This window comes from Callithrix jacchus, chromosome 10 (assembly GCF_049354715.1).
Source record: "Callithrix jacchus isolate 240 chromosome 10, calJac240_pri, whole genome shotgun sequence".
NCBI classification, from domain to species: Eukaryota; Metazoa; Chordata; class Mammalia; order Primates; family Cebidae; genus Callithrix; species Callithrix jacchus.
The window spans coordinates 125,364,262-125,377,849 of record NC_133511.1 but is presented as its reverse complement, the minus strand read 5'-3'; the positions used below and the strand labels follow the sequence as shown (position 1 = coordinate 125,377,849).

Sequence of the window (13,588 nt, the reverse complement as noted above, 5' to 3'; positions counted from 1 at the left end):
GTGTAAAAAAGTACAGGGTCAGGGTGGAAGGACAAGCTCTAGTCTACACAGCTCTTTTCAAAGGCAGCTTTCTAGATATGCTGTGTGGCCTTTACCAGACCCACCTGCCTGTTTCTCATCTTTAAAAATTTTAATGGATAAAAACTAAGTCTCAAAGAACGTGACTTATAGCATAATAAGAAAAAAACAATTTCTACTTTCTTCAGAAATACACTTTACCTGGTATAGAGGTTGCTTTGTTTTACTGCTGATTTAACCAGGCCACTACTGATGACCATTCCGTTTTCGATTTTTGCTATTACAAAACCATGCCAGCATTTCTAGAAGTGGATCTGCTGGATCAAAGAATGTGTGCCTCTAATTAGGTACATGGCCAAATGGCTCTCCTCGGAGGTCAGTCCTACCCATATTCCCCCAGTGATGTATGAAGGCCTGTTTCCACACACCTGGTTAACAATGCATTTGCTTTTCTCTTATGAGTGAGGTTGGGCACTGTTCTTATATTTAAGAGTCATTTATACTTCACTTTTCTGCCAATTGTCTGTTTATATCCTTTGTCCACTTTTCTACCGGGCTGGTGTTCTCAATGATTTGTAGGGGTTACTTAAAATAAAGAAAGAGAGTCCTTTGTCTGATAGCATTCCCTCTTTACCTCATTCCAATCTTCGATTTCTCTACCACTCAGCTCAAACTGCTCTTTCAAGTCATCCACAACAAGTCACTGATGGCCTCCAGATGGGGCTAAATCCAAGTGAGACTCTTCTGTCCTCACTTTCACACACTCTCGGCAGCATGTAAGGCAGGCCCCAGGAAGACCCTCCTCATTAGAACACTCTCCTGGCCTGGCTTCTGATGTCACACGCTCCTTGTTTTCTCACTGGCCACTTTTCAGTCTCCCTAGTTGGAAGGGTGCTCCTCTCCTTTCTTCCTTCCTTCTGTCCCACTGATAATGCAGAGGCTCCCGCAGAGGACAGGCTGTAGACCTAGCATACTTTCCTGAGGGCACCACATTTGCCCGAAGCAAATTCACATTTGTTTTATTTGTACTGTTTCCCCAGCAACTAAAACAAAGCCTTGCAAGAGTCAAGACAAGTTTTGTTGAATGAACGAAGCCATTTCCATGGATGTTTAAAATACTCCTCTCCATAAACACAACTAAGGTCCAAATTTATAAAACCAAAACAACCATCAAGGCATTTCAAACATGGGTAACCCAATGACTAACAGACATTTTCCCTTCAGATATCTCACAGGCACATTATATTTAATCTCCAAAATGGAGCTGCTGCTCTCCATCACACGCTGCCCACCCTACCAAGCCTCTTCTTCACCATGCCCTTCCCATCTCAGTAAAAGGCACACCCCAGCTGTGAAAGGCAGCCTGGAAAATAGCCCTGGCTCCTCGTTTCCCTTCCAATCCAATTCACTGAAACACTGTCAGATCTGCCTTGTACTTGCCCTTCTCTGTAGCTTTTGCCACCGCCTGGAATAAGGTAAACTGGAGTGTGCATTCATCAATAAAGATCTTGTAAGATACCCTTTGAACACAGCTTCCTAATTCATCTCCCCAGGCTCCTCTGGCCCCTTCAAGCCATTGTTTACTTGGGTTCTTGGTCAGTGCCCCTGAAACTCCCATGTGAGCATGAACAATAATGATAATAATTCTGATATATGCTCTCTACTGTGGTAGCCACGTAAGGCTTTCGAGCACTTGAAATGTGATGAGTTTCGTCTAAGAGGTACTAAGAGTATAAAATATCCCAGCACTTTGGGAGGCAGATCACCGGAGACCAGGAGCTTGAGACCAGCCTGGCCAACATAGTGAAACCCTATCTCTACTAAAATTTCAAAACTCAGCCAGCTGTGGTGGTACACACCTGTAATCCCAGCTACTTGGGGGAGTGGGGGTGAGGCATGAGAATTGTTTGAACCTGGAAAGTGGAGGCTGCACTGGCCGAGATCGTGCCACTGCAATCTGACCCGGATGAAAGAGACTCTGTCTTAAAATCATCATCATTATCATCATCTGTCTACTTCTTCAATGTGCAGGTTAATCACATTGCAGTTTATTCCACTAATTTTTCAACATAAAAATTTCTGTTAGAAAAGACAGATACAACAAGATCATTTTTAAAGCAACAAGAAAAAAAATTAAAATGAAAAGATTAAAAAATTAAAAAGCAAAGAAAAATACTGGCGCACACTACAAATTCAATATTACCTAAAAAGAACTTAAGAATTTTGAGGCATCAACCCTTAGTACATTATTCATCACAACTCCAAAACTGGCAACAAAAGAAGAAAAGCTAGAAGACAGCACAAGGAGAAAACAAGTAGACCATAAATATGAAAAGTCTAGTTAACAACAGCAAAATCCATGCTGACGATGCCCACAACATTCTGAACTGCCAGCGAGGGCATGATACACGCACGATGACCAGACTGCCACTGGCCTCCCATACACGCAGAAGAGGGATGAGGTGGAAGTGCCTACCAAATGAACGCTATTACCCTTTAAGTACAGAATAGCTCTTGTCTGAATAAATTTCAATGTGATTTAGGTTGGAAGTCCTTAAAAATTTCAGCTTAGCTCCACATTAAACCTCCAGAGACAGATCACAACCAAAGAAGCAACACCGTTTTCAGACAAAAGGTTTAGGCCAGGCACAGTGGCACACACCTATAATGCCAGCACTTTGGGAGGCTGAGGTGGGCAGATTACCAGGTCTGGAGTTCAACACTAGTCTGGCCAACATGGTGAAACCCTGTCATTACTAGAAGTACAAAAATTAGCTGGGCGTGGTGGCACGTGCCTGTCATCCCAGCTACTAGGGAGGCTAAGGCAAGAGAATTGCTTGAACCCAGGAGGTGGAGGTTGCAGTAAGCTGAGATCATGCCACTGCACTCCAGCTTCCACAAGAGTGAGACTTGGTCTCAAAAATTAAAGTTTTAAAGTGAGAGTCCACCAAAGTTTATTCCCCAAGAGAAACTTCCTCAAGATCCAATTACCAGTGCACAGAAAACAGGGGCTACACAACACTGTGGGGAATACCACAAAACCAACAACCCAGTCCCCCCACAGATGGAAGGCGTGATGAGAGAAGAGCAAAAAATGAGGAATCCACAGATTGAAAAACAAAACCAAAAAAAAGGTAGCTCTAATTTGGATCCTGATTTGCCACTGCCAAAATTAGAAAAATTATTACATAAAATAACTAGAGGTTTCAAGTCTAAGTATTAGATACTATCAAGCAACTGTTGTGTTCATTGTGTTTTTAAGGTGTGAGGCTTTGTGGTTCCTATAGTTAAAACAAGAGTCCTTATTCTCTGAGGACATATACTGACATATTTATGGAAGACACAATAATTATTTGAATATCCTCAAAATATAATGGACAGAACTGACTATTCAAGGAAAAATTAATAGAACTTCTTTACCTCAAAAGACACGATGATGGCCCACAGACAGAATAGGTGAAGATATTCATAATATATACATCTGACAAGAGGCGTCTATCCAACATAAGAAAAATCCTACCAAGTGTTGTTTTAAAATAAATCTTGGCTGGGCACACTGGCTCATGCCTATAATTCCCAGCACTTTGGGAGGCCAAGGTGGGAGAAATGCTCGAACCCAGGAGCTTGAGACCAGCCTGGGAAACATGGCAAAACCCCAACTACAAAAAATACAAAACTTAGCCTGGTGTGGTGGTACGCGCCTGTGGGCCCAGCTACTCAGGAGGCTGAGGTGGGAGGATCCCTTGAGCCAGGGAGCTCAAGGCTGCAGTGAGCTGTGATTGCACCATTGCACTCCAGCCTGGGTGACAGAGTGAGATCCTGTCCCTTTTTTATAAGTCCACAATGTGCCTCTCTTCTAATAAACAGAACATGGCAAAACTAGATGCTGTGTGACTTCCAAGGCTAGGTCATAAAATGATAGCTTCCACTTGGGGCTCTTTCTCTTGAATCACTCTCTCAGTGGGAAGTCAGTCACCATTTCCTGAGAACAATAAATTCAGACATCCCTGGCAAAAGCTGATGTGAAAAAGACCTGAGGACAGAACCTACTTGCCAGGCACGCAAATGAGCCACCTTAGAACAGATCCTCCAGCGGATCCATGAAGCTTTCAAAGGGCTAATCACACCCAAGTCAGAAGCACCAAACCATGCCACTCCCAAGTTTCTGACCCCCAGAAACTGCAAGATAATGTTTATTGCTGTTTTAATCCACTAAGTTTGGGGATAATTTATTACGCAGCAAAAAATAGAAAAGTAATACAATCAGAAAAAAAAAAAGGCTTAAATATACCTTTCATAAAAAAGGATATCCAAATGACAAATAAATGTATGAAAACGCACTTGACCTCACTGTTCTAAATAAAAACTGCCGTTTAAGACATCACTACACAGCTACCAGCAGGGCTAAAATGAAAAAGATGAAAAGTATGAAATACTGGAGAGGATCCAGAGTCAGTGGAACTTCCACACACTGCTGACGGAAGCCTAATTTGGTACAGTCACTTTAGAAGATGCCACCACTATACATATACTCACTATGCCCTAGCAATTTCACCCTTAGGTATACTGAACAACAGAAATGTTGTCGACCAGAAGACACAAACTGAATGCTCAGAGTGCCACTATTTGGAACAGCCCCAAACTACCATCTATCCAATGTCCATCAACAACAGAACAATCTCATGTAACAAAATGTTGTGTATAAACAATAATACATAATCAACTGCATGCAATGACTTGTGTAATCTCACAAACAATGGCAAGAGAAAGACACAAGAGTACCTACTGTAAGACTCTATTTAATTAAAAAACAAAATTGGGCAAAACTAATCAGTGCTGTTAGCTGTTAGAATACTGGCTGCCCCTGGAGAGGGCATGGCTGGAAGTAGACACAAGGAGACATCTGGGGGCTGTTTGCCCAGACAGATTTCAGCTTGTGAAAATCTATGTACTCTTCCATATTTCTATTATAATTTAATACAGTTTTAAAATAGTAATACTAAAGAAGATAAGTAGGAAATAGGGAAGTTAACTGGGATAGGACTGGCCTTGGGTGTATGGTTGCTGGAGCAGGATAACTGATAGTTTCATTATGCTGCTCAATTGCTGCATGTTCAAATTTTCCCCTAATAAAAAGTTTTAAAATGTGTTAACATAAAACTGACTGGAACTGCTGGTAAAATAGTAACTGGGGTAATTTTTCTGGCCACAGAAAACAAAAGCTATTAAAATCTACATGCTCTTTGATCCAATTATTCTACTTCTGTGAGTTGATTCTAAGGTGTTTATACTGAGCACAGAGTTGCATATAATAATGTTCAAAGAGCTTATAATAGAAAGAAACGGCTAAATATAGAGGAAGATGACACTGTGGGGAACACCACAGAACAAACAATCCAAGTCATCCACAAATACATGGCTCCTAAACATCCAACAATAAACAACGATGATTTCATCTGCACCAAGGTTGTCTTATCCACCCAATGAAATATAGTCATGAAAAATGAGGCAATGAAAACTCTTAGGAAAAAACACAGGAGTAAATCTTTGTGGCCATGGTTAGCAAAACTTTCTTAGATACAACACCAAAAACAGGAGACAAAAAAAAAAATAAGATAAATTGCACTTCCAATTAAAAGTCTTCGTCCTTCAATAACAACACCATCAAGAAGTGAAAAGGAAACTCAAAGAATGGAATACTGACAAATCATATATCTGATAAAGATTTATACACAAGGGTGGGCACAGTAGCTCATGCTGTAGTCCCAACATTCTGGGAAGCTGAGGCGGGCAAACCATTTGAGCCCAGGAGTTTGAGAAAGCATGGGCAACACAGTTGTGAAATATGGTAAAGTTTCTCTTCAAACAGCCTGCTCAACCTTTTATTCTTTCATTTCCAGTACCCATCCCCCTCTAAAACCCTGTTTCTACAAAAAAATTAGGCATGCTAGTGTACACCTGTAGTCCCAGCTATTCAGGAAGCTGAGGTGGGAAGACCACCTGAGCCCAGGAAGTCGAGGCTGCAGAAAGCAGTGATCGCACCACTGCACTCCAGCCATGTGACACAGTGAATCCCCATCTCAAAAGACAGGAATATAGAATAGAAAAGAAACTCCTACAACTCAGTAATAAAGACAACCCAATTTTAAAACTGGCAAGTAAGGCCAGGCACAGTAGACTGCCGTAATCCCAGCATTTTAGGAAACCGAGGTGGGTGGAATGCCTGAGGCCAGGAGTTCTGAAACCAGCCTGACCAACATGGCAAAACCCTGACTCTACTAAAAATAAAAAAATTAGTTAGATGTGGTAGTGCACACCTGTAATCCCAGCTACTCAGGAGGCTGAGGCACAAGAATTGCTTAAACCCAGGTGGCAGAGGTTGCAGTGGGCTGAGATTATACTAGTGCACTCTAGCCTAGGTGACAGAGTAAGACTCTGCCTTCAAAAAACAGGGCAAATGAGGCAAGCGAAATGGCTCATGTCAACAGTCCCAGCTATTAGAGAGGCTAAGGCAGAGGACTGCCTGAACCAAGGAGTCCCAGTCCAGCCTGGACAATACAGAGAGACCCCATCTTAAAAAGGAAAGGGGTATGGGAAGGGATAGGAAGGGCTGAGCATGGGAAGTCACACCTGTAATCCCAGCACTTTGGGAAGCCAAGGCAAGAGGATCACCTGAGCCAAGGAGTTCAAGACCAGTCTGGACAACATAGTGAAACCTTGTCTCAACATCAGAAACAAAAATTCAAAAAAAAAAAAAAAACCTAGCCAGACATGGTGGCATACACCTGTGGTCCCAGCTACTTTGGGGGCTGATGTGGGAGGATCACTTCAGCCCAGGAGGTCAAGGCTATCATGCAGTGAGGCATGACTGAGCCACTGCAGTCCAGCCTGGGCGACAGACACTCTGTCTCAAAAAACAAAACTGTTGGCATGGATGTGGCAAAATCAAAATCCTTACACGCTGCTGGGGTAAGTAATGTAAAATGTTGTAGACACTTTGGAGACTAGTCTGGCAGTTTCTCAAAAGGACAAACACAGAGCCCCATATGACCCAACAATTCTATTCCTAGGTATGTATCCAAGAGAAATGAAAACACTTTCACAGAAAAATTTGTACATAAATGTTCACAGCAGCATTATTCATAAAAGCAAAAACTTAGAAACATCCAAATATTAACTGATGAATAAATAGAAGGTAATATTCCTCATGAGTACTATTTTGCAAAAGAAATGAAGTACTGATATGTTACATAGATAAGTCTTGAAAATATGGCAAAGGAGAAAAAAGCTAGTCTCAAAAAAAAAACCACATTTACATAATTCCATTCATATGAAATGCCTAGAATAGGCAAATCTGTAGGAGCAGGTAGTGTAGGGGCCGCCTAGGTCTAGTGGGATGAGAAAAACTGAAAAGTGACCACTAGCGGGTGGAGGGTTGCTGCGGAATAATGAAAACACTCTAAGTGACTGCGATGACAGCTGCACAACTCTATGAATATACGAGAAAACACCAAGGTGCATGCCTTAAGTGGACGGTTATGTCTCAATAAAGCTGTGATAAAAGAATGATGCAATCTATACTTGCAAAGGAAGGCGCTAAGAAAAGAGTGATCTGTAAGGGCTTCAGCACTCTGCTTTACCAAACATACACACACACTTACATTCGACCTCACAATCCTGCACGGTCAGTCGAACCATGTCTCACAAAGAATCTGCGTTGGAGAGACAGTAACTGACCAGGTAACACAGTAGAGAGGTGGCTAGGACAGGACACAAAAATGCCACCCTATTTGCATCATGCTACTGCCTCCCAAACTAGGAAAAGCAAAGATTATGTACACATGGAAGTATCACAACGGCTGCTACTATTACAGAGGACCTCCTATGCGCCTGGCAGTTCTTAACATTTTTGCGCCTGGCACTTCATAGGCACTGAAATAGTAGTTGAATAATTTTCATTTATTTCCCATAACTCCATTTATAGCTGATGACACTAACTCTAAGAAATTAACTGTTAATATATTGTAATAAACTTACCAAATATGGCCGGGCGCGGTGGCTCAAGCCTGTAATCCCAGCACTTTGGGAGGCCGAGGCGGGTGGATCACGAGGTCAACAGATCGAGACCATCCTGGTCAACATGGTGAAACCCCGTCTCTACTAAAAATTACAAAAAATTAGCTGGGCATGGTGGCGCATGCCTGTAATCCCAGCTACTCAGGAGGCTGAGGCAGGAGAATTGCCTGAACCCAGGGGGCGGAGGTTGCGGTGAGCCGAGATCGTGCCATTGCACTCCAGCCTGGGTGACAAGAGCGAAACTCCGTCTCAAAAAAAAAAAAAAAAAAAACTTACCAAATATAAGATTTATTTGTAGGGGCTCACTGTAAGTACGGCTCTCAGTAACAGGGTTGGGGGGGATAAGATCCAGACAACAGAAGAGCAATGATATAAAGTACAGGGATTAAAACAAAAGAGGAAGTCCTTCGAAAACAAGGAGGGGAGTAAACTCAAAACACCAGAGGATAATTCTTAACGCTAACACAAAACCTAGTGAGAACCATAGAAACGCAACTCAGTGATCCAACAGTCAGTCAAGAAAACAAAATGCAAGCCAACATTTGATTAATATTTAGCTTATTAATTTTTCATTAATTTTCTTAATGAAAATCCATAAGGTATTCCTTATATCCAGTGAACCAGTAAACAAATCACAAACAATTAAAACTAATTAATACTGGGAGGGGAATATAGGGAAAGAGGTCCATCCATCTACTGCTGATACACCTGCACACAGGTACCAGCTTTTTAACAAGAATACTATAATGATATACAAGATTAATAAAAATAACAGTACCTCGGCCAGGTGTAGTAGCTCATGCCTGTAATCCAGTACTTTGGAAAGTCTGGAGTTTCAGACCACCCTGGGCAACACAGTAAGACTTTATGTCTACAAAAAAAAAAAAAAAAAAAAATTTTAACCCAGGCATGATGGCTCACACCCATTGTCCTAGCTACAGGGAGGCTGTAGCAGGAGATATCTTTTTTTTTTTTTGAGACAGAGTTTCTCTCTTGTTACCCAGGCTGGAGTGCAATGGCGTGACCTCGGCTCACCGCAACCTCCGCCTCCTGGGTTCAGGCAATTCTGCCTCAGCCTCTCGAGTAGCTGGGATTACAGGCACGCGCCACCATGCCCAGCTAATTTTTGTATTTTTAGTAGAGACGGGGTTTCACCATGTTGACCAGAATGGTCTCCATCTCTTGACCTCGTGATCCCCCTGCCTTGGCCTCCCAAAGTGCTGGGATTAAAGCTCGAGCCACCGCGCCCGGCCAGCAGGAGATATCTTAAACCCAGAATTGCAGGTTGCAATAAGTTATGATTGTACCATTGCACACCAGACCGGGTGACAGAGCAAGACTCTGTCTCTAAAAATTTAAAAATTAAAAATGGCAGTACCTTTTGAATACATAATCTCGTGACAATTTTTAAAAATTTATAAAATAGAGGGAGAATTTATACAATGAGTAACAGTGATCACAGCTAGACATGTTAACTATGAGCAATGTATACCATAATAGAAACATATGAACTATCATTTAATCTTTAAAATAACTGTTATCCTTCCCCTATGTAAGCCAGGAAACTGAGGCTCAGACAGCAAATAACTAGTATTTGGCAGTATCAGGATTCAAGCTCACTAGCATTTAAACTGTGTATCACCAGGGTCCTAACTGCTCTAAGGGCAGAATGAGCACAAGTGAAGATGCTCCAGAAGCACTGGAACTCTACAGAAAATCAGGGTTAGAGGTAGGTATGAGCATCACTGCACATACCTGTTAAGCTCAGCAATGTAAGCAGAGACCATCCAAGGGGTAGAGTGGAAAGTAAGAAAGGCTGGAGAACAAAATGTGAAAATGGCCCGGAAGAAAATAAAGAATGGTAGGAGGAAAACCAGAAACATAAAGTAACACGGACCCTGTACATTCTACAAAGAGAACTTCCCTGGATTTTGCTGCCAGAAAGATTTAAGCAACCAACAACACTTTGAAAACCAGTGTACAGCTCACATACAAGCACTCAAAAAGATGTGCTAGCTAACGTGGGCAAAGTGGAACCCTCATGTGCCCTTGGGGGAACGTAAAATGGTGCAGTCATGGAAAAACAGTATGGCAGCTCCTCACAAAGGTAAAATCAGAACTGCCATATGATCCAGCAATTCCACTTCTGGGTATATACCCTAAACATCTGAGAGCAGAAATGAACAGGTATTTATACACCCATGCTCACGGCAACAACATTCTCAACGGCCAAAGGGCAGAGGCGATGTAGTATCCATTGATGGATAAATGGATAAGCAATATAGTATGTACATATAATGAAATATAAGTCAGCCTGAAATAGAAGGGAAATTCTAGTCAGGTGCAGTGGCTTATGCCTGAAATCCCAGCACTTTGGGAGGCCAAGGTGGAGGATCACCTGAAGCCAGGAGTTCAAGAGCAGCCTGGGGCAACATAGCGAGACTTCGGAAAATAAAAAAACTTAGCCAGGCATGGTGGTGTACACCTACGGTTCCAGCTACTAGGGAGACTGAGGTGGGAAGCTCCCTTGAGTCCAGGAGTATGAGATTGCAGTGAGCTATGGTCATGCCACTGTAGTCCAGCAACAGACCAAGACCTGTCTGTAAAAAATTTTAAAATAAAAAAGAAAGGAAATTCGGACACATGCTACAAAATGGGTAAACCTTGAAGATATTGTGCTGAAAGCCAGTGACAAAAGGACAAATACCGTGTGATGTAATTTACATGAGGTACTTAGAGGAGTCCAATTCATGGAGACAGTAAAATGGCGGTTGCCAGGGACTGAACCGGAGTGGACAATGGGGAGTCAGTGTTTCATGCGAGCTTGTCCAAGCTGTGGCCCAGGAAAGCTCTGAATGCAGCCCAGCACAAATTCATAAACTTTCTTAAAACACTGAGGTTTTCTTCTGCAATGTTTAGGCTCCTCAGTTATCGTGTTACGCAGTTTATGTTTGACCCAGGTGATCAGAATGGATTTTAGCCTTCTCTATAACTTTTTTTCAAAATAATCACGTATTAAATTTTTTTTAAAAGTTAAGACTTGCTCTCCCAAACCAAAAGAAAAAAGTCAATTGACTAAAAAAGTTTACAGTATCCTACACCTCTGTAGTCAAGACTTCAAAACCAAAGCCAGAGCCCATAAAACAAGCCACTGTCCATTAACTTTTATCCACCTTAAGTTTATAACTTCTACACTAGAAAACCTGCAAAAACAAAACACTCCACAATTTCAAATCACCCAGTCATTTTCTATGGAAAAGGGAGAAGACTGATTTATTTATTTTTCTTTTTGAGGCGGAGTCTCACTCTGTTGCCCAGGCTGGAGTACACTGGCACGATCTTGGCTCACTGCAACCTCTGTCACCTGGATTCAAGCGATTCTCCTGCCTTGGACTCCTGAGTAGCTGGGATTACAAGTGCCCATCACAATGTCTGGCTAATTTTTATATTTTTTTGGTAGAGATAGGGTTTCGCCATATTGGCCAGGCTGGTCTTGAACTCCTGATCTCAGGTGATCCACTTATCTAGGCCTCCCAAAGTACTGGGATTACAGGCATGAGCCACCACGCCCGGCCAGAAAAATTTTAATGATTCTCATTTTACTCCTGGAGCTTAGAAAGGGGAGATAATTTGCTCAAGGTCAGATAGCTAGTCAGTGATCAAAGCAGTGTTCTAACCCAGTTCTGACCACCTTAACAACCCTCATTCTAACCATTATGGCTAGACTGTCTCCCTCCTTCTGGCCTGCTTCATCTTAAAGATGACTATCTCACACTCATCTGGGAGGAATAAAGAGTTAAAAGGAACGCATGTAAAGAATCAGGCACAAGTGACAATTTAATAGGCACTCAGCAAACAAAAAGGCACACCTACCTGCTGCAAGGAATGTAAGCAAGCACGACAGGCTGCTGAGGGTTTACACTAACCATGAGGCACTTCACTAGTAATAGATAAGAAGAACTGAAAAATGTTAGGCCTGACAATATGGTAAACAAAGAGAATGGACTCTACTTTCTTCTGGAGATAGATCAAGCATGCCCAGTAAGGTTTATCTTTAATCCTCACAGCAATTCTGCTAAACCAGCTCTCCCTCTAACCCATGTCCTCTACAATTCTTTCTTATTCTTTCCTCATAACCCTGAAAGATGATCAAGCTTTCTCTTTGAAGTTTGATGAAGTTACATTGCCTATGCATTTCAAACTCCTTGGCTCCACTGAAAATTACTAAGGCAGTTAATTATTAACCCTGTGCTTCTGGGATCAGCAGCATACTCCTGCTGCCACCGAAGCCCCTAGCCTTCCTCAATGAAGGCCATGGCAGATGCAGAGACAGGACCAGAACTGACAGGATTTGCTACCAGTGTGTCACAAAATGAACTCCAACACTAGCCCCAGCCTATGTGGCCCTGAATGGCTCTTGTTTCTGACTGCCTCTTTTTAATTTATTGGCCAAAGTAAGGCAGGCTTTTACTTTTTGTAATGTATAGCATAGTCCCTCCCCTCTCTTGAGACAGGCCATGTATTATAAATGCTGAAACCTACTCTCTTCCTTCCTCAGGGCAGATGTGGCTCATGGTCTATTTTGATGCATGTCCTTCTTCCAGACTGTCTTTAGGGTTCAGTACTTGGCTGGAGTCAACGTTAACATTTTCTAGCAACCAAAGGATCCCATTTCAAAATGGTAATTATCCTTGAAATCTTTCCCACTTCTGGATATAAAAAATGAGCTAACTAATGTAAAAGAGTTGAAAATCTCTAAGAAATTCCTAAAATTGACACAAGAACACTCCATACTGAAGGAGGGGGAAACATTCATATTTGCTAACTCTTAACAAATGAAAATCCCCTATTGTAATTTTTAAAATATTTTGAATCCTAGCTGATGCTTATTCAAAACACGTATCTGGTACTTGATTTATTTGGATGTATCAAGACACCAAAAGAATAATCCAAAATAGCAGATAATATCAGCAACCTAAAAATAAAAGAAAACAAAACATCTGCTGGACTAGCCAACATGAGGAGCACTTTAAACCCAGAATATGTAAAAATCCTGGACACGATATTAAAGCGCCTCTTTAAATGAAAAGCTATGCTGATAAAAACAAAATTCTCACAGCTACCTCCATCCCTACCCTAGAAGCTTGTTTCACAAGAAGACAAGTTTCACCAAGGTACAGAATATTGTCTATTCTGTTCTTTGGTAAATACCAAGTGCCCAGACAGTATCTGGCACAGAAGAGCTCAGTAAATGTTTGTTGAACATTGACGACAAATGTACTGAGGGCATTTGGCCACTGTCGTCAAACTAGAGCACAGCAGACATAGATTGGTTACCACAAAATCAAAACCAGCAAACACAACAGGAAATAAACTTTCAGAAAGAAACATCAAAAAATCAGACCAGAAAAGCATACAACCACTGCTATTACCCTACAAAATATATGGTCAATATGGCAGAAACAACACATTATAGAAAACATACTAAATATAA

The 13,588-nt window shown here is 41.7% G+C and overlaps 1 protein-coding gene across 50 annotated transcripts in view; it reads right to left on the bottom strand.

Annotated features, from left to right (window-relative positions):
• PPP6R3 (protein phosphatase 6 regulatory subunit 3) overlaps positions 1-13,588 on the bottom strand; it is a 146,649-nt gene that overhangs the window by 114,152 nt on the left and 18,909 nt on the right. For 7 of the 50 annotated variants that reach the window (XM_078341606.1, XM_078341632.1, XM_078341619.1 and 4 more), the window contains exon 2: positions 8,873-8,965. The exons of the other annotated variants lie outside the window; for them this stretch is intronic. The gene's annotated coding sequence lies outside the window, so the exon portion shown is untranslated. The remainder of the gene's footprint in view (positions 1-8,872; positions 8,966-13,588) is intronic. 50 annotated transcript variants of the gene reach the window in all.